This window comes from Pristiophorus japonicus, chromosome 7, assembly GCF_044704955.1.
Source record: "Pristiophorus japonicus isolate sPriJap1 chromosome 7, sPriJap1.hap1, whole genome shotgun sequence".
In the NCBI taxonomy this organism is placed as follows: domain Eukaryota; kingdom Metazoa; phylum Chordata; class Chondrichthyes; family Pristiophoridae; genus Pristiophorus; species Pristiophorus japonicus.
Genome location: NC_091983.1, coordinates 38,679,770 through 38,702,178, shown reverse-complemented (window position 1 = coordinate 38,702,178; position 22,409 = coordinate 38,679,770). Strand labels below are relative to the sequence as shown.

Sequence of the window (22,409 nt, the reverse complement as noted above, 5' to 3'; positions counted from 1 at the left end):
TCAATCTCAGATTTAACATTATTAAATGAGCTAGCATCTACTGCTTTTTGTGGGAGAGAGTTCCACAATTCTACAACCCTTTGTGTGAAGAAATGTTTCCTAACTTCTCTCCTGAACGGCCTGGCTGGCTCTGATTTGAAGGTTATGTTCCCTTGTCCTTGACTCCTCCACCAGTGGAAAAAAGTTTCTCTCCATCTACCGCATCAATTCCTTTCAGAATCTGAAAAACCTCAATCAAATCACCTCTTAAAACTTTTATATTCCAAGGAATACAAGCTTAGTTTATGTAATCGCTCCTCCTAATCTAACCCTTGGAGCTCTGATAACTTTCTCGTGAATCTGCGTGGCACTCCTTCCAAGGCCAATATAACCCTTCTAAGGTTTAGTGCCCTGAACTGTACACAGTGCTCCAGATGTGGTCTAAACAAGGCTTTGCATAGCTGCAGCAAAACTTCCTCCTATTTGTACTTCAGCCTTCTAATTATAAAGGCTTACATTTCATTAGCCATTTTGATTATTTTTTATACTTGACTGCTACATTTTAGTGAGCTGTGAACATGAATCCTTAAATCTCTTTGGACCTCCACTGTTCCGATTTAAAAAAAAAAATACTCGGATCAACCCATTTTGGTCCAAAATGGATGACCTCACACTTAATTGCATTAAAATCCATCTGCCGCAGTTTTGCCAACTCACTTAATCTATCAGCGTCACTTTGCAATGTTAAGCTCCTGTCTGCAAAGGGATTTGGACAGGCTAAGTGAGTGGGCAAAAATTTGGAAGATGGAGTACAATGTGGGAAAATGTGAGGTTATCCACTTTGGCAGAAAAAAAATAGAAAAGCAAATTATAATTTAAATGGAAAAAAATTGCAAGTGCTGCAGTACAGAGAGACCTGGGGACCCTTGTGCATGAAATACAAAAAGTTAGTATGCAGGTGCAGCAAGTAATCAGGAAAGCAAATGGTATGTTGGCCTTTATTGCAAGGGGGATGGAGTATAAAAGCAGAGAAGTCTTGCTACAACTGTACAAGGGTATTGGTGAGGCCACACCTGGAGTACTGAGTGCAGTTTTGGTCTCTGTATTTAAGGAAGGATATACTTGCATTGGAGGCTGTTCAGAGAAGGTTCACGAGGTTGATTCTGGAGATGAGGGGGTTGACTTATGAAGATACGTTGAATCGGTTGGGCCTATACTCATTGGAGTTCAGAAGAATGAGAGGTGATCTTATCGAAACATATAAGATAATGAGGGGGCTCGACAAGGTGAATGCAGAGAGGATATTCCCAATCATAGGGGAAACTAATACTAGGGGACATAGTCTCAGAATAAGGGGTCACCCATTTAATACTGTGATGAGGAGGAATTTCTTCTCTGAGAGTTGTAAATCTGTGGAATTCCCTGCCCCAGAGAGCTGTGGAAGCTGAGTCATTGAATATATTTAAGGCGGAGATAGACAGATTTTTGAGCAAAAGGGGAATAAAGGGTTATGTGGAGCTGAGTCCATGATCAGATCAGCCGTGATCTTATTAAATGGCAGAGCAGGCTCGAGGGGCCAAATGGCCTACTCCTGCTCCTATTTCTTATGTTCTTATGTCTACATTACTTACTATGCCACCAATCTTTGTGCCATCGACAAACTTGGATATATGTCTCTCTATTGCGTTATCTAAATCATGAATAAATATAGTGACTGGTTGAGGCCCCAGCACAGATCCTCGTGGGATATCACTGGTCACTTCCTTCCAATTCGAGTACATACCCACTATCCCTACTTTCTGTCTTCTACCGCCGAACCAATCACCTAATCAGATCAATTGTTTCCCCTCAATTCCATGAGCTTTCATTTTAGTTAACAGTCTAATGTTGAACCTTATTAAATACCTTCTGGGGAAGTCCATATAAATTACGGCCACATAATTACCATTTGTATTACTTCAGTTACTTCCTCAAAAAATTCAATTGGTTTGTTAGACATGACCTACCCGTTACACTCTCTAATCAGCTCAAATTTCTCTAAGTGCTCAGTCACTCTGACCTTGCTTATTGATTCCAATAACTTCCCCACAACAGATGTTAGACTAACAGGTTTATGATTTCCTTGTTCTCTCTCTCACCTTTCTTAAATAATGGAGTTACATTTGCAATTTTTTCCAATCTAAAGCAACGATTCCTGAATCGAGAGAGCTTAGGAAGATTATGGATAAAGCATCGGTAATTTCCTCACGTACTTCCTTTAAAACCCTAGTGTAGAAGCCATCAGGTCCAAGAGATTTGTCAGTCTTTAGTGCCATTATTTTTTTCTAAAACTGTTTTCTCACTGACTTTAACTTTAGTGAGTTCTCGTTCCTGATTCATTTAGTTTCCCTGGAATGTCAGGTATATTATCCTCTTCCTCTTCTGTGCAGACTGATGCAAAGTAATTATTCACCACATCTGCCATTTCCTTATTTACATTTGCAATCTGACCCGTACCTGTTTTTAAAAAGCTCAACATACCCTTGGCTGCTCTTTTTCTTCAAATATATGTAAAAAATTTTGTGTTAAATGTGGATAGCCCTCACATGTTTCTTTTCATATTCTTTTTTGCAGCTCTCACTAACTATTTTTGTCTTCATTTGCTATTCTTTACATCTCTCCCAGTCCCCTGGATCTGCACTATTCTTTGCACTTTTGTATGCCCGTTGCTTTAGTTTTGTTGTCACTCACTGCTTGTCGACCATGGTTGTTGCATTTGGTAAGTAGAGCTCTTGCCCCTTAGGGGTATATACTGGTCCTGTATGAAGTTAAATTCTTTTTTGAACACTGTTTATCTATAGTTTTACCCGCTAACCGTTTTGACCAGTTTGCTGTCGTCAGTTTGTGTCTCGTCCTGTTAAAGATAGCCTTACCAAAATCTAGAATTCGAGTACCTGTTAAGTTTCTCCTTTTCAAACCTAAAAATGAATTCAGTCATATGAGCATTGTTAGATAAATGTTCCTTATTGTTAGTTTATCAACTAATTCTGACTCATTACTAATTTGAGTACGGTCTGCCCTCTTCTTGGTTCTAGAATATATTGCTCCAGAAAACTATCTTGAATGCATTCCCATACATGAGTGGGAGTGTGTATGCATGTGCGCGGGAGGGATGAGGAGGGGGCGGGTCCATGTTGCACCCTCCCCATGTTGATATATCCAGCCAGTCAGTGTGTCGTTCTTTCTTTGCTGCCATCTAATAAGTAATTAGATACTATAAATCCATAGCTGTCATTATTTTGGATTCAACGACAAACAATGTTGCAATGATTTGTGGTCACCAGGCCTGTAAATGTTGTCAAATGAGAATTCTGTCCCCACCTCAAAAGTTGATACCAACTACAAAGGACTCGGCAAGAGACAAAGGGCGAATTGGCCCTGGAATAAAAATCAGTGCAGCCTCAGTGCTCAGCATCAGCGCTGACTACACTTTCTGACGCGAGGATCAATATACTTCAAGGGCTATTACTTGAAGCTGAGTGAAAACAGAACCTTGTAATGCCACAATGCTGTGCTTAATAGCATCTGAGCACTGAAATCCTCATCACCTGCAGACTGCAGAGTGGGTGGTCAACCTCTGCTTGGGGCACTACTTACTGAAAGAAAGATTTCTCGCTAGGTATCAGTAACTATATAAATAAGGGCTGAAGAATTCCTATGCATGTTATATCTGATTAAAGTATCCTAGTGAAAACATCCTTTAAAAAAAATAATGGCTTTCTGACTTTGCAAACTGGAATTGGAGATCTTCCCATAGTTTAGCGTTCGGGAAATCCGGAAGAATGGGTTCCCTCAGATCGTGCCGAATTTAACAGCAGGGCCTGATTACCATATTTGGGTTCCGTTTCCCAGCTGCAGCCAGCCCGATTGAGAGGCTGGCTGGCTGTTGGGCAGATTGGCAGGCTGCAACCGGGGAGCAGAGAGGAGGGAGGGAAAGATCAGACCCGTAGAGCTCGGGGCGGTGGGGGTGGGGGGATGGGTGGGGAGGGGATTAAGGTGGGCCCATGGAGGAGATCGCAGGGGGCTATGGAGGAGATCTGGCGAGGGAGTGGTGGAGATCACAGGCCACGAATAGGTTGACCAGACATCCCTGTTTTCCGGGGACAGTACTCGGACTTTTGAATGTGTTCCCCGTGCAAACAATATCCCCGCAAGAGTCCCCGGTTTAAAAATCCCGTCCCCATACTGAGTCTTTGATATGTTCAATGCTAATGCACTGAAACCCATTTCTCAGAGCTTTTTGGCCCGTTTGAGTTCAGAAACAACTTCCTGGAGCCGGTTGAACAGAGGCATCAATGGTGGTGTCCCCTTCCCACAATATTCAGCTCGCTACAATTAGCAGAAAATGAAATGAGGGCACGAGAGGATGTGTTTTTAAAAAAAATGTAAAGAGGGGAAAAAAGTAGTTGAAAGTACTCTTTGTATTGGTGTGACGTGAAAATAAAGTGAGATAGTTTCTTGAAAGTGATCTCATTTACATCGACAGTGCCAGCAGCAACAATGCTATCCATTACTTTTGCTGTTCTCATGACAATGTTGGCTTGTCGCATACAGCGACAGAGAGCCCGTAATAAATTGTCTTTGTGCTGCTTGCTGACGTCAAGACCCTTTAGAGCTCATGGAAAATGTAAAAGTGATTGCCACTGGGAGGCAGTATATCAATAAATTTACCATGAATCTTTAGTTTTCATTTCAAGAAATGGCAGCTAATAGCATAAGGTTCATTGATCAGATTTATTTAATTTATAGGCTTGGAGTTTCCACTCGATCATGCTGGTTTCCTTTGGCGCAATTCCCCCGACAGCGGCATAACTGCTGTAAAAGACTTCTAAGCGCAAATCGCATTCAGCGATCTTTTGTACTTGTTTTAATAACATCGTGTTGAAAGTTGGCTCCGCCCACAAAACTGGCCACACCGCCAGAGTGAATTATTCACCATTGGAATTTTCCGCTAACTGTGCTCATTTACAGGCCTTCGAGCAGGCTCCAAAACATGAAGCTGGAACTATTGGGCACAAAGATACTTTTTGAAAGGTTCTGAATGATTTATGCAAAGGAACTCACTGCTGCACCCCAATGTAACTTGAAGCTAGTTTTGTATATTTTGTAAAAGTCATTTTGAGTTATTGAAAATTGGGTTACGCACAGGTGGTGGATTGACACTGTGATTTAAAATGCTTATTTTATGTGATGAACCCATTTTCAACTGTATTAATCAAGCTTTACCAAGTTACCACTCTTAAATATATAGACAAATATTTAAAAAATCAAAATTAATAAAACCTTTTAAAATACTGCCCGATTGCAGTGGTTTGTGGCAGATTATACATTCGCCAATATGAAAATGAATTTGAGCATCAACTCGAGGGACAAAAACACTTCAAAATGGGTGAAATTTGCACCAGAATTGACGATTATGCCTAAAGCGGAAAATCAATCTCTTAATATTTTAATATGAAGGAGCTTCAATTTATTCCTTTTTTTTACATAATCCGAGAGTTATAAATGGAAACAAATGTTATTATAATAATTGGATCATGCCTGTTACATGTGAAATAATTTCCAAATAACTCACTAAATTCTGAATTGGATATTTAGTAATATGTGTACATCAGTTATTTTAGATTTTATAAATGACTATCTTACCAACATAAAAATGTGTGAAAGGTTTTGTATCTGATGTGTGTTATCTACTCTTGTGAAATGGAGCTGCCAGTGTCAGTCTGACTCATTTCCACTGATCACGCTTTCCTCTGAGTCAGAATGTGTGAAAATAACAGTGACTTGAACTCTTCACCTAAACCGATACTTCACTGCAGTAGTGATTGGAGTGCTGCATTGTCAGAGGTGCCATCCTTCAGATGAAATATTTAATCAAAACACCTTCTGCCAGTTTAGTTCGATGTAAAATATCCCTTATCATAGCTGTTTGTGGGACCTTGCTGTGCGCAAATTGACTTCCACGTTTGCCAACATAATCTTAGCAACTACACTTCAAAAGTAATTTGTTGGGTTGTCTGAGAACTTGAATGGTGCTATAGCAATGTAAATTCTTTCTCTATTTATATCGCTAAAAATAGAGTCAAAATCAGTTGGAAAGATTTGAATGTTTAAATTTTCTTGTCATAAACTATGTTTGAGAAAAAATACCATTAAACTCATAACATAAGGAACAGGAGTAGGCCATTCAGCCCCTCAAACCTGCTCCGCCATTCAATTAGATCATGGCTGATCTGCATCTCAACTCCATTTCTGTGTCGCAGCTGCATATCCCTTGATATATGTATCAAACAAAAATATATCTCTCTCAGTCTTGAAAGCTCCAATTGTCCTAGCATCCACATCCAGATTTCTACTCCCCTTTGTGCGGCAAAGTGCTTCCTGATGTTGCTCCTGAATGGCTCTAATTTTAAGAATATGTCCCCTCGTTCCTGATTCCACTCTCAGAGGAAATCGTATCTCTGCATCAACCCTATCAAATCTTTCCAAAAATTTAAACACAGTTGAACAATTTTGTATGCAGGTTATTTTTGGATAATTTGTGAGAAAAATTGTTGTACTCTTTTGTCACCAATTGATTTTGTTGCCCTCTTCTCGCCCTAATTTCACCAACACTGACAGTAACTCTGAACAGTTCGGCTGTTCCACTCAGCACTGGTGTTGCATTCCGGTGCGGTCTTCTGGTTAAAAATCATTTGAAAAGCACAAATTAAAGCATACATATAAATTAAAATAAATTACAATAAATTGTACTGATCAAGTCAGTAATATATCTTAATTCTAAAGACATAATTACATATAATTACATACCTAATTACTACATAGTGTACTCAGCACGTCATTACTAACTTTGCAGCCTGTGCCATCTCAGTATCTGAAATTCTAACAAGCATGCCACATCCACAGTGTTTGCATCTTAATCACAAGAAAAAGTTTAAAGAACATTTAAAATGAGAATTTTTACACTGGTTTATATACTAACATATTGGTGCAGGTGGTGAATAAATGACCATGTTGCATTTGTGGCAGCATACACTGTTAGAATTAAACATGTAGTATGGTACACATAGGTATGTTAGTATTCGTAGAACACCTCAAATCGCTGGAGAAATATCACCAACGATGTCTCCGCAAGATCTTGCAAATCCCCTGGGAGGACAGATGCACCAATGTTACTGTTCTTGATCAGGGGCCTTTTAGCGGCAGCGGGTTAAAATGGCTGACCAAGTAGAATAGAAGAAGAAAAGGACCTTCAGGAAATTCATCTACAGAGGTGTTGACCTGGATCAGCTCCTTGATATGTCCTATGAGGAGTTGATGCAGTTGTATTGTGCCCTTCAGCAGAGGCGTGTGAACAGGGGTCTGCGCTGCAAACAGCAGTCCCTCCTGAAAAGGCTGCACAAGGCCAAAAAGGAAGCTCCCACCCATGGAGAAACCTGAGGTTGTCAAGACTCAACTTCGTGACATGGTCATCCTCCCCGAGATGGTTGGTGTGTACAATGGCAAAATGTTTAACCAGGTTGAAATCAAGTCTGAAATGATTGGCCATTATCTTGGCGAGTTTTCCATCACCTACAAGCTCGTCAAGCATGGCAGACCTGGTATCAGTGCCATTCACTCCGCCAGGTTCATCCCTCTGAAGTCAACAGTTTACGATGGAAATGTTGTGTAAATAAAACTCATTCCAGTAATAAAAAACATCCCCAGCATCGAAGCACTGACCACACATGACCAGCTCTGTTGGATGGGCCACATTGTTCACATGCCTGACACAAGACTCCCTAAACAAGTGCTCTGCTCGGAACTCCTGCACAGCAAGCAAGCTCCAGGTAGGCAGAGGAAATGCTTCAAGGACACCCACAAAGCCTCCTTGATAAAGTGTTGCACCCCCCACCAGTATCAGGGAATCGCTGGCCCAAGACTGCCCAAAGTGTAGGAAGAGCATCCGGGAGGGCGCTGAGCACCTTGAGTCTCGTCGCCAAGAGCATGCAGAAAACAAGCGCAAGCAGCAGAAGGAGCGTGCGGCAAACCAGCCTCCCCAACCACCCTTTTCTTCAACGACTGTCTGTCCCACCTGTGACAGAGACTGAAATTCCCATATTGAACTGTTCAGTCACCTGAGAACTCACTTTTGGAGTGGAAGCAAGTCTTCCTCGATTTCGAGGGACTGCCTATGATGTTGAGTGTTTGTAAGTACTTCAGGATTGCTGTGTTAGTTAGGCATAGCCACTGGTGATGAAGTGGGGATAGCTGGGCAATGGTGCATTGAGGCTTCAGCAGTGCCACTGGGTTGGTTTACTATTCTTATAAGAACATAAGAAATAGGAACAAGAGAAGGCCACATAGCCCCTCGAGCCTGCTCCGTCATTCAATAAGATCATGGCTGATCTGATCATGGACTCAGCTCCACCTCCCTGCCTGCTCCCCATAACTCCTTATCCCTTTATCGTTCAAGAAACTGTCTGTTGTGTATCTGTAAAGCATGCACTCCCATGTTCCGCCACCAGGGTGCTCATCCCCTGAAGTCCCAAGGGATCCCAGCATCCCTTGGGAGCACTGTATATAAGCCGGCCCCTAAGGCCTGTTCCTCACTCTGGAGTGACTTAATAAAGACTGAGGTCACTGTTACTTTAACCTCCCTGAGTGCAGCCTCATCTGTGTTAGGAACACAATACTGTCTATTTCTGTCTTAAATTTATTCAATGTCCCAACTTCCACAGCTCTCTGAGGCAACGAATTCCACAGATTTACAACCCTCTGAGAGAAGAAATTTCTCCTCACCTCAATGGGTGTTCTAAATGGGCGGCCCCTTATTCTAAGATCATGCCCTCTAATTCTAGTCTCCCCCATTCGTGGAAACATCCTCTCTGCATCCACTTTGTCAAGCCCCCTCATAATCTTATACGTTTCGAGAAGATTACCTCTCATTTTTCTGAATTCCAATGAGTAGAGGCCCAACCTACTCAACCTTTCCTCATAAATCAACCCCCTCATCCCCGGATTCAACCTTGTGAACCTTCTCTGAACTCCAAAGCAAGTATATCCTTTTGTAAATATGGAAACCAAAATTGCATGCAGTATTCCAGGTGTGGCCTCACCAATACCTTGTATAGCTGCAGCAAGACTGCCCTGCTTTTATACTCCATCCCCTTTGCAATAAAGGCCAAGATTCCATTGGCTTTCCTGATCACCTGCTGTACCTGAATACCATCCTTTTGTGTTTCATGCACAGGTACCCCCTGGTCCCGCTCTACTGCAGCACTTTGCAATCTTTCTCCATTTAAATAATATCTTGCTCTTTGATTTTTTTTCTGCCAAAGTGCATGACCTCACACTTTCCAACATTATACTCCATCTGCCAAATTTTTGCCCACTCACTTATCCTGTCTATGTCCTTTTGCAGATTTTTTGTGTCCTCCTCACACATTGCTTTTCCTCCCACCTTTGTATCGTCAGCAAACTTGGCTACGTTACACTCAGTCCCTTCTTTCAAGTTGTTTATATAGATTGTAAATAGTTGGGGTCCCAGCACTGATCCCTGCGGCACCCAACTTGTTAGTGGTTGCCAACCAGAGAATGAACCATTTATCCCGACTCTCTGTTTAGTCAATCCTCTATCCATGCTAATATATTACTTCCAACCCCGTGAACTTTTATCTTGAGCAGTAACCTTTTATGTGGCACCTTGTCAAATGCCTTTTGGAAGTCCAAATACACCACATCCACTGGTTCCCCTTTATCCACCCTGTACGTTACATCCTCAAAGAACTCCAGCAAATTTGTCAAACATGACTTCCCCTTCATAAATCCATGCTGACTCTGCCTGACCGAATTTTGCTTTTTCAAATGTTCTGCTACTGCTTCTTTAATAATGGACTCCAACATTTTCCCATGGTGCCTGTAGCAGGTGTTTGGGCACTCCCATCTTGTATCATCAATCTGTCCCTCCCTCTGCGAGGCTGCACTCTGTGCTGTGGAGTTTGTGAGTAGGCCTTGCTCTGTAGGCCTCCAAGAATCCATGGTACCTTCCCAGGCCTAATACAAAGATGCCAACCATTCATGTATAACATGAACAATCACCCTCACCCTATAGAAGTAATTTGAGACATGCTGTTGTAAGTGTAGCGTGTTTGGAAGCATTTTCCAGCTTTCGGGTTTTTTTCGGCGAAAACGGTAGTGATATGTGAAACTTACCTTTTTCGCTGCACTACCGTTTTTCGGCCGAACTTTTGGGGTTTATGGGCATATCGGTAAAGGGGGTTGTTGCCCGAGGATTCACAGCGCAAAAATGCGAGTTTCGACAAATTTAGTCCGGGGCTGGGAGTGCTGCGAAGGAGTCCTTGGGAGGGGGGAAAAAAATTGCAAAAACATTCACAAAACCCTTAGCTCGCAAATCGCTGAAAAATACTTAAAAAAAATAAAAACTTTAACTTACCTTTTTTGCAGGTTTTCATACTTACCGCCTATCGGTATTCTTGTGCAGTGTCCGGGTCGGGAGAGTGCCGAAAGTACGACGGTAATGCAATCCGTGTCGTTACATGTCGGCGCACCTCTGTCCGGTGGTACTTGAAAGCGCTGCCGCAAACAGGTACCCGAGGATCCCGCCCGGGCTTTGTGACCGGGTTTTCGCCGCAGAGGGTCAAATCGCGGCGAAAACCCGGTCGCAAGCCTGCCGAAAATCCAGCCCATGGTTCCCAAAAGCTCTCCACCAGTGGGGTTTTTCTCCAAGTCGTGTCTTGGTCTGTTGTAGACCAATTTGCGGAGATTGAATGCTTTGTTTAGGCAACATCTCTCTTGTCATTATATCACATGACTCCCCAGATGGTAGAAGGCAAACTAGATGGACCTTGGTCGTTTTCCGTCTCGCAAATCCTATGTTCCTATCTGTATTTTTGACATGTTATTCGCGTGTTTTTGCATTTTCACCCAGAAATCCGCAAGGATTTGAGCTCTCCACACTGTTTCCAGGCCACCCCATAATTCCCCACCTCTGATCCTGTGGAGCCACATTGTTGATAACTCCGTGAGTCAGTTTGCGTCATGTCCTACACCGCTCCGAGCCCGAGTTAACTGAATCAAACATGGAAAAAGTCAGAAAGGTTTGTTTGCACTTCCAATTATAGCTTATTATGTTGACAGCGGTATGATCCTGGAACAGAGCAAATATTTGGCAATTATATTTCGGTTCCCCTGCTGAAAGTGCTGATGGACAAGGATGGTTGGATTGCTGGGCTCTTCGAGGGCCTGTTGCAATGTATCGAAGATGCATGAAAAGGTTACGCACTGTGTCTGCCACGAAAGATAGAACACCCAGGAGTCAAGCAGATTACCAATATAACACTGTGAGGTTGTTAACTCTATCGGCTGATCATGGAGGAGCAGCATTTGAGAAGTTTCCTCCTGTTGCTTGGATACTGCTATTTCTCAGGAACAGTTACTCTAATCTAATTTAAAAATCTACCCTGCCTATTTCCAAAATGTAAGTTGTCTCAATCAACACATTGATACAGCCATCTCTGCCACGACTGGTTCTTTGTTTGCGTTGAAGTGAAATATCAGATTGTCTCACAGGTGTAAACTGTTGACCTTTTACGCAGATAGTGTGCTGTTCGCCTGTTCATATGTAGATCCAGAAATCATTGGGAGCTCGAACTTCGATCTAACTTCTATGCTGGGATTGCCTCCAATGCGCCTCCTCTGACCTCTTGGGGCTACATGAGTGAGTCCTGCATCAACGAGAGCGGTGACGATTCCTGGAACTTTCCTTTCTCCAGAAACAGGATTTAAACCGGGAAAGTATACCATGTAAATTCCTTCAGTCAAATGCCACCAAACAAGATCTGCTTCTCAATGCGATCTACCCTTGCCAACTCTTGCTCTTAATATACTCGCCATGGCATCTTTCATTTTCCTCACGTCACCATCCACCTCCGAATCTTCTGGTGGGATGAGAACAAAAGGAAGATCCCTGCCTATCCCAGTGTCTCCCTGCAGAGATGTTTTCTTCAATTATAAAAGACAACAGTGCTGCCCAATTCAAGGCATGCACTATATCAGTGAGTGCATCTGTTGCACAGGAAAATCTGTTAGATTCAGTTTGAAGAAGTTGTTCCCCTGGTTTTACCCTTCGTCTGCCAGCAGTGAGTGAATCATGCTGTTGTACGGTTCCACAGATAAGAGCAGTTTTCTGATTCTTTGTTACCATTCTCTGTGTGAGCCTGATCACTGAGTCTCCTCTCCTCCTCCAGCATCCAGAGGCACACTTTCCAGCATGGGTCATTGGAAGGAGGTCAGGATCAGGAGGCTTGTCTGATTCCACCCACCCACCCTGGATTTGGGGTCAAGACCACAAGGCATAAAACATGACAGTCTGGGGCCGAAATTCAGCCTCCCGAAAAGGCCTCTTACCGCCAGCAAGCGGCGGAGTCCAGTGGCCGCCGATTTGCAGTCGAATGGCCGCTATCAGTGAAATTCACCATGGTGGATTTTCCGGTGGTTTCCACTTCTGCCCTGCTGCTGATGACCAGTCCTAAGTGCATAATCCAAGCACGCACCACCGATCTCTCGCACCTCCGGCCAAATGCAGCGTGAAAAATCTTTGATCCGCCGCGCGATGCCCCCAACCGCTTTTTCTGTCGGTGCACCTTGTTTTCTGTGTGCGTGACATGGCAGTGTGGCAGTTATTAAAGGCGAGGGCGCACTGCCGCCATGTTTTTTTTTTTGTCGGCCGACTGCGAGGTCGGGCCAACAATTATGCCCCCGGCCAACAGGCAGCCCGGCCAAAACCCTCCCTGGTGGCCCAGTGGACTGAAGTTTAAAAATGGCGAAGGCTCTCCCCTTTTAAGTGAAAGGGAGGGCATGGTGACGCACACGTGTCTGTCCCGCCTCCACTTCTGCCGCTCTCGTTGTCAATCTTCTGCTCACCGCCCCACCTGCACCCCCATTATGACTGACTTTTGACCCGCCTGAAAAAAAAAATGACAGCTAAATTTTGTGAAAGAGGCCACCGTGACATAATACATTCAGAATACGCTTCCTGGCATTTGTTTCTCTCAGATTTCCAGAAGAATGTTGGATATGTAGTAAAATGGAAGTTGAGATGTAATGTTAATATCTTTCTCTCAAAAGACAGATCTTTCCTTTAAAATTTTCTGTCAGTGCGTTGCATGAGAAAGATGCACGAGCTGCTAATTGCATCAGATAATTCTGTTCCCATCCTCCTTCTCTTCTCCCTTCTCCCAGTCGTATATCATCATCATCATAGGTGGTCCCTCAAAACGAGGATGACTTGCTTCCACACCAAAAAAGGATGAGTTCACAGGTGTTTCGAATGAAGGACCTAAACTAAATCCTCAAGGGTGGAAGATGCCTGTGCATGGATTTTTTTTTTTAAACATGTGGTGGCCATTGCACACCAGCCACCCACATGGGCTTGACAGAGCTAGGTCTTCTCCAGTGGCAAGGATTAACCAAGCCAACTGGAGACCTGCTCTACTGCACGGGCCTAGTGCGCACACATATCGCAGTGTGGGCTGGCCCGTGCTGCCCCTGGCCCCCTGGCCCCGAACTCGCGCCTCCCCTGGGCCCCGATCACATCCCTCTCCAATCTCTCGCCATTCCTGCTGTATCGGCCCACACTCCAATCACCGACCTGGACCTTGATGACATCACTCTTCGCTGCCGCCGCCCTTCTGCACCAACTCGCGCTGCTTCCTGAAGTAGCATGCCTCCATGCTGCTCCCGGGCCGCTCACCTCTGCTCCTTTAATGGCCCCGACCTGGTGTTCTCACGCAGGTCGGGGCCTCCACACTGCTTATTGAGCAAGTGCCGAATCCCTTGGATTGCTATATTGGTGAGATTAAATTGCTGGCGGAAAACTTGTGTATTCACCTCACCAGGACTAAACATGCCTTTGCATTGCTAAATAAACCATTCAGATTGTAGTGCTAAGCTGCCGAATCTTTGCCAGCTGTCTGAGCTTGGTGAAAAGCAGTGAGTGTATATGTAATTTTCTGCATTTAGGTGAGAGAACACCTCAGTAATTAAAGTGAGCTATTAAAAGTAAAGCTATGTAAAAACAGTACACACAGAGTTGGCTGAACCTTGTGCCACAGCAGAACCAAAGATTGAGATGTTCTTTTCCATTTCTTAATGAAGTACTGGAGAAGTTCAAAGGTTCCAACCAGAATAAAGAGTCCCATTACATTAAAAAAGAGTAAGAGGAAAATAGTGGTCTAATTAGGATTGGACCAATTCCATGATTGCTTAAACACGATTCAATTGCTCTCCATCAATGTTTTGTTTTTAGATCACGAATAATTCTGTCGTGCTCTGCATTGCATCGCTATGGTGTTCGATTTGATGTGCTGGTAATTTTATTTAAAGTTGATAAGTGCACCATTTGCATTACTTTTTGATTGCTACTTTTTGATATCTTAACGTATTGATTTACATGTAGATATAAAAAAATAAAATAAAATCATTTTGCGTTGTGAACATGCCATGGTTTTTTCTTTTTTCCTTTTGCTGTTCTTCTGCCATATAATTTTATTTCCTTGTGTCTTCAATCTGTCCCACATTGCAGTATTGTATATAGTGACAAGTGCTAGCCAACATTAGAGTCCAAATTGACAACAGTCGGGACAAGCAAACATCTCACCATTACTGTAAGCCAGAGAAAATACAGACAGTGCAGTGTTTCTTAGTCAAATCAATAAAATATGTTAAATTCCTAAATCACAACAGTGACTGCACATCAAAAAGTACTTCATTGGCTGTGAAGTGCCTTGAAATGTTCAGAGATCATTAAAGGCGCTAGTTCTTCTTTGTTAAAAGGATTTTCAAACCACAATTCTATTCATGTACTCCTGGGACCTTGCTGCAAGCACTGAAAAACTCTGAAGGGCCCCTTAGAAACATTGACAAACACCTGGATAGCATCTAAAAAAAAATGTCATCTACCTAAAGGAAAACAGCTGTCATTTTCTATTGCTCTGCACCATAAATAATTATGGTCTAGTCACTCAACAATAAAGGAAAAATATAGAAACTACAACATAGAACACCGATCTCACCCCAGGTGGACAGCAAGCTAATGACCTTGTCGACCGACTGTGACTCTCTCACGGATGCACTCAGATTTGCAAACCCCAGTGAGAAACCCTGAGAGATGCTGAAACACCTTTTCTAGTAATCCTCCAAAAATTGCATAATTTTTATACAGGTATCATTTTAGATTATATTATTTTGCAATGTTTAGCTTCTTAAATTAATTTGGAAAAAATATGATTTGCAGCTGATCTTTTAAAAATAAAAAAACTTATGTAGATCCACAGGAGCTACATTCTGTTACGAAAAGGACAGCAATTGTCATAGGAATAGATAATGATCTACCCGCTTATTTAGTGGCTGTGCAAATACTGTTAACTGACACACAAAATTCCCACAGGATGGTTCTTGCCAGACAAGCCGCTCTCTTGAATTGTTTATATCTGCAGTTAGAGAATGCTGATGTTCTTGGGAAGTACTCAACAGAATCCAGGTCACCGAGCACCTAGTTGAAGAGTCTAAGACCCTCAGCTAAGACAGGCAATTACTCTATATCCATAGAAGCTGACTATGCTGTAGAGAAAGTACATTCAGGCTGGAAGTCCTGTTCTATCTTTCCTCCCATCCAACAGGAAAAGTCAGGTGTTCCCAAGATAGATATTACCCAGGACAAATAATCGGAGGAATCGTGAATTTTATTTTTGGTTAATTGGCTCAAGCTGGATCTGAGGTACTTTCCCATGTACTTTCACACAACAGAATTCATAAAAAGCAATCATTCTTTTTGCACTATGGGTTAAAATGTGATTGAAATGATTTTAAACATAACTTGCATTTTTTAAAAATTTGTTCATGGGATGTGGGTATCGCTGGCAAGGCCAGCATTTATTGCCCGTTTGCGAGTTGCTGCAGTGCATCTTGTAGATGGTACACACTGCAGCCACGGTGCGCTGGTGGTGGAGGGAGTGAGTGAATACTGAAGGTGGTGGATGGAGTGCCGATTAAGTGGGCTGCTTTGTCCTGGATGGTGTCGAGTTTCTTGAGTGTTGTTGGAGCTACACTCATCCAGGCAAGTGGAGAGTATTCCATCACACTCCTGACTTGTGTTATGTAGATGGTAGGAAGGCTTTGGGGAGTCAGAAGGTGAGTCACTCGCCACAGAATACCCAGCCTCTGACCTGCTCCTGCTGCCACAATGTTTATGTGGCTGGTCCAGTTAAGTTTCTCATCAATGATGACCCCCAGGATGTTGATGGTGGGAGATTCGGCAATGGGTAATGCTGTTAAATGTCAAGGGATGATGGTTAGACTCTCTTGTCGGAGATAGTCATTGCTTGGCACTTATGTGGCGCAAATGTTATTTGCCACTTATCAGCCCAAGCCTGAATGTTGTCCAGGTTTTGCTGCATGCGGCCATGGACTGCTTCAGTATCTGGGGAGTTGTGACTAGAAGTGAACATTGTGCAATCATCAGTGAACATCCCCACTTCTGACCTTATGATGGAAGGAAAGTCATTTATGAAGCAACTGAAGATGGTTGGGCCTTGGACATTGTCCTGAGGAACTCCTGCAGCGATGTCCTGGGGCTGAGACGATTGACCTCCAACAACCATACCCATCTTCCTTTTTGCTAGATATGATGCCAGCCAGTGGAAAATTTTCCCTCTAATTCCCATTGACTTTATTCTTGATGCCACATTCAGTCAAATGCTGCCTTGATGTCAAAGGCAGTCATGCTCACATCACCTCTGGAATTCAGCTCTTTTGTCCATGTTTGGCTGTAATGAGGTCTGGAGCAGAGTGGTTCTGGCGGAACCCAAATTGAGCATCAGTGAGCGGGTTATTGGTGAGTAAGTGCTGCTTGATAGCACTGTCGCTGATACCTTCCATCACTTTGCTGATGATTGAGAGTAGTCTGATGGGATGGCAATAGGCCAGATTGGATTTGACCTCCTTTTGTGGATAGGCCACACCTGGGCAGTTTTCCCCATTGTCAGGCAGATGCCAATGTTGTAGCTGTATTGGAATAGCTTGGCTAGAGATATAGCTAGAGGAGCAGAAGTCTAAAGGACAGCAGTTGGTATGTTGCTGTATCCAGTGCACTCAGCCTTTCTTGATATCATGTGGTGTGAATCGAATTGACTGAAGATTGGTGGTTCCTCAGGTGGAGGCCGAGATGCCACCTCGAGCTGAAGATGGTTTCAAACGCTTCAGCCTTGTCTTTTAAACTCGCGTGCTCGGCTCTCCCATCATTGAGAATGGGGATATTCATCCTAGCCTTCTCCTCCTCCTGTTAGTTTTTAATTGTCCACCACCATTTATGACTGGATGTGGCAGGACTGCAGAGTTTCAAACTGATCCGTTGATTGTGGGATCGCCTAGCTTTGTTTATAGCATGCTGCTCAGTATGCTTGTAGTCCTGTGTTGCAGCTTCCCAGGTTGGCACTTCATTTTAGGTATGCCTGGTGCTGCTCCTGGCATGCTCTTCTGCACTCCTCATTGAACCAGGTTTGGTCCCCTGCCTTGATGGTAGTGGTAGAGTGAGGGATATGCCGGACCATGAGGTTACACATTGTGGTGGAATACAATTCTGCTGCTGCTGATTGCCCACAGCACCTCATGGATGCCTAGTTTTGAACTGCTGGATCTGTTCTGAATTTATTCCATTTAGCACGGTGGTAGTGCAACACAACACGATGGAGGGTGCCTTCAGTGTGAAGACGGGACTTTGTTGCCACAAACATGTGCTGTGGTCACTGCTAAGGTAGATTGGTGAGGACGAAGTCAAGTAGGTTTATCCCTTATGTTGGTTCTCTCACCACCTGCCGCAGGTCCAATCTGGCAGTTATGTCCTTCAGGACTCGGCCAACTTGATCAGTAGTGCTGCTACAGAGCCACTCATGGTGATGGACATTGAAGACCCCCACCCAAAGTCCATTCTGTGCCCTTGCTATCCTCAGTGCTTCTTCTAAGTGGTGTTCAACATGAAGGACTGTTTCATTAGCTGAGGGAGGGCGGTAGGTGGTAATCAGCAGGAGGTTTCCTTGCCCATGCTTGACCAGAAGCCATGAGACTTCATAGGGTCAAGAGTTAGTGTTGAGGACTTCCAGGGCCACTCCCTGCTATCTGTATACCACTGTAGCAGATGGGGTTTAACGACAATCCGGTAGTTTCATGGTGCAACAGCCGAAAGCATTGCCATTGACCGTTTTATGTTGCGCGTGATAAGGATGAGAATTCTCTTGTTGAGATATTTCCTACCTTTTGGCTTTATCTTGGATCTCACCACAGTCCCAAGAGGCAGTGTTGGCTTCGAGCCACTCTGAAACTAATTGCTTTGGGTAATGTAACAGCGGCTTAGATTTATTCCCCTTTGAATTGTCCCTTACTCTCTGGAGGGAAGATCCCCTCGTTGCTTCTCTGTCATGGCAAAGCTGAGCTCTGCGCGTGGAGAAATGTGAGTGGGAACATACACCTGCAAGCCCCAATGCACTGTGCAATCACAGCAGCTGATCCCAGTCTTTTCATTCAGATCGCTCTCTGTTTGGAGAATGAGGAAACAACAACAACGCTATGCAATGGAGAACTAACGGAAGGTTTTCTGGATCTGCTCCTCGGTGCACTGGACCACCTGGGAGGAGCAGTGAGTATCAGAAAATTGCACACATTGGAGTGCACGCCTATAAAGGACCTCGCACAAATGTTCCTTCCATTTAAATTAATGGAGCAAGATCGGGCAGGTTGTTTTAACAGGCGTGCGCCCCAACCAGTTTGATTTTCCAATATACATGATTGAGTGCACCCATGTGAAGGTCTAGAAAGATCTCGCCCACCATTTTGCTTTGGGTCCGGTTTCCTGACCTCAACCACTGTTCCTAGAAAGATCATGGGATAAACAAATTCCGCCTGTGTGCACACCAGCCGCAGTCTTCTGCCCATTGAAATAAAACTGGGCTTGCGAGTACAGGAGCAGAATCTTTACCTTTGTATCTTCTGTGCAAGAGACACTAATGGACTGTGACCCCATACTTCATGCAGTTGGTTCCTTTCACATGCACTTACCTGTTTTGATAATTGATTTTTTTTGTTCTATGAACATGGGTGGGTGATGGCATGGACACATTTATTGCCCATCACTAGGTGCCCTGAGAAGGCAATGCTGGGCATTGACCCTCTACTGTGGTTGTGCTGATGATGCTCCCGTGATGGTGTTAAGTGGGGAATTCCAGGATATTGTCACGATGATGATGAGGGAATTCCACAATCTTGTAACAGTTACTGTGAAGGAATGGCGATCTATGCCTAGAGCCTCGATCGCGTGGATAGGATGGACCTATTTCCCTTAGCAGAGGGGTTAATAACCAGGAGGCACAGATTTAAAGTAAGTAGTTGGAGGTTTAGAGGGGATTTGAGGAGAAACTTTTTCACCCACATGGTGGTGCGGGTCTGGAACTCAATGCCTGAAAGGATGGTAGAGGCAGAAACCCTCATAGCATTGAAAAAGTATATGCACTTGAAGTGCCGTAACCTACAGGGCTACGGACCAAGAGCTGGAAAGTGGGATTAGGCTGGATAGTTCTTTGTTGACCGGCATGGGCACAATGGGCCAAATGGCCTCCTTCTGTGCTGTAAATTTCGATGATTCTATGCCCACATCAGGATGATTTAACAGAGAGGAAGTGCCAACAGTTACTCTATTTTGCAGTACTGCGGTACAGTGGAACTCTCACAGCATTCTCAACAGTTCTGTCAATCCACAAGGCAGAAGACATCAAATGCTATGACTACTTCATACAGGCTAAAACTCTGAATTAATTTGATTTGCTAATTAGGTCAATATTAGGTCAATTAGGTAAGCTGGAATAGTCAGCAAAATCTATAATGCACAGCAAACATATATGAAGAATCTAGAAGCATTCCATATCATGTTAACCTATCCTTCTCTGGTCCAGAAAAACGTGTTTTTGCCTTTCTTCCATTTTCTTGAAATGGACAAATTTCTTAAACAGAAACAGATGCATCGTCTCTTGACTCCTGCTGAACAGAATGTAGTCTCGTGATGTGTCCTTCAGGTTGAGGTGTTACTCGTGTCATATGCAAACCCCAAATGCTCATGGAGTTTTATGCACCAAATTATATCAGCCCCATGCAAGAAACTGAGCAAACAGAGCTGGGACATCTATACATTAGAGTATGCACTATGGACACAATTTGCCGAAAATTTGGAATACCAGCGCAAAAGATCGAGGAATTTCAAGTGCAAGTTATGTTCAGCCCAGATCACGTTTCCGCCATCTTTTGTGCTGGTTTAAAACAACAGTGCGATGGAAGATGGCCCCGCCCACATAACTGGCCGTGCCCCCAGCTCCAATTAATCACCATGGCGAGTTTTTGCTAATTGCGCCCATTTGCGGGCCTTCGAGGAGACTCATAAAATTAAGTTTTTTTTAGGTGCAAGGAGACTAACGGGCATCTTTTAAAAGCTTTCAAATATTAAAAAATATTTAATTTATGAAGAAACTGACGACTGCACAGCAATGAAACTAGTAAATGGTTTAGTATCATTTTGTGAAGTCATTTTCAGTTATTTAAAAATGGATTATTCACAGGTGGTGGGCGAGACACATTAAAAATGCTTAATTTTTGTGATGAACCCAATTTCAGTTGTATTAATCAAACTGCACCAGGTTACCACGCTTAAATATATCAAGGAATATTTTTCAATGCAAATTTAAAAAAGAAAATAATGTTCTAAAACACTGTCAGATTGTCTTAGTTCCTTGGCAATTTTACATTTGTGATTATGCAAATGAGCTCCAGTGGAAAAATAAAATCAATTGGGAAAGCTAATGCAATTTTGAGCACAATTTGTGCCCAGATTGCCGATTGCGCCCAAAGCAGAAACGCTACCCCTCAATTTCCATTGATGTATAAATAAAAATTGCCCCAACTTCAATGAGCTTACAGACCAGTAAGCATTGATAATAGATTGGATAATGAGTTGACAAATGGTAGAATCCATGCCAGGGTATGATGGAACAATAGGCTATCATTTCACACATCACTGCAGTCATAAGCCACACTTCTGGGAAGTGTTTGGTTACTGAAGTTATACATTCATGGTGTAAAGTGTGCCCATTCAAGGGAATCTTGATCTGACCAAATTCTTAGTCAAAGAATTCTCTGACAAATCATTTCTGAGAAGCAATTCAGATTTTCTCAAAGCAAGTGGAAACCGTCTTCTATCATGGTTATTCTAAATTTTAAAAGATACAGGGGCTGATTTTCCTTTTTATGCCCATCGTTGCTCAGTTACCAGGCACAACGGAGGGAATCAAAAAGGGCAAAGGCTGTTAGGCCGGATCTGCATTTCCTTTACATTGCCCAGGGATTTCTTGGGAGACCACAGAAATCCACAAATGAGGGGCAGATTGTTTGTGCCTGAAGCTGGTGAAAATATGAGGGAGCCATACAAATTAGATGGCTGGACGCAAAGCTAATTTTACTATTGCTTGGGGGTCCATGAGGAAATCTGACCAGAAGAAACGGCCCCACTTTCAATGCATAGGATCTTGGAGGGGCGGACAGCAATGCCACGGAGGCCGACAAACCTTTTTGTCTTGCAGGTCTTTGGCTGGAGATCATTACACTTTGGGCGCGTTCTGCCCGATCTGCACTCAAGCAAGGCAGGGGGATGAAAATCATGGAATCATTACAGCACAGTAAGAGACCATTTGGCACGTCGAGTCCACGCTGCAAGAGCACTTCAGCTAGTCCCAATGCCCTGCCCTTTTCCCGTAGCCCAGCAATTTTTTTTCTTTCAGGTACACATCTAATTTCTTTTTGAAAGCCACAATTGAATCTGCCTCCACAACCCTTTCAATCAGTGCATTTCAGACCCTTCCGCCAATGGGAACAGTTTCTCTCTATCTGCTCTGTTTAGACCCTCATGATTTTGAACACCTCGATCAAATCTCCTCGCAACCTTCTCTGCTCTATGGAGAAAAACCCCAGCTTCTCCAGTCTATTCACATAACTGAAGTCCCTCAGCACTGGAACCATTCTTGTAAATCTTTTCTGCACCCTCTCTAAGGCCTTCTCTTTCTCCTTAAAGTGCTTTGCCCAGAATTGCACACAGTACACCAATTGTCAGCGAATCAGTGTTTTATAAAGGTTCATCATAATTTCCTTGCTTTTGTACTTTATGACTCTATTTAAGAAGCCCAAGATCCCGCATGCTTTTTCAACCACTTTCTCACCTGTTCTGCCACCTTCAATGATTTGTGCACATATACCCCCAGGGGTCTCTATTCCTGCACCCCCTTTAGAATTGTATCCTTTTG

The 22,409-nt window shown here is 43.4% G+C and overlaps 1 protein-coding gene and 1 pseudogene across 1 annotated transcript in view; both read left to right on the top strand.

The window, feature by feature from the left end:
• Nucleotides 1-22,409, top strand: part of LOC139266579 (CUB and sushi domain-containing protein 1-like) — a 3,131,815-nt gene that overhangs the window by 339,149 nt on the left and 2,770,257 nt on the right. The gene's annotated exons all lie outside the window — the stretch shown is intronic.
• LOC139266977 (small ribosomal subunit protein uS19-like) lies at nucleotides 7,234-7,690 on the top strand (annotated as a pseudogene).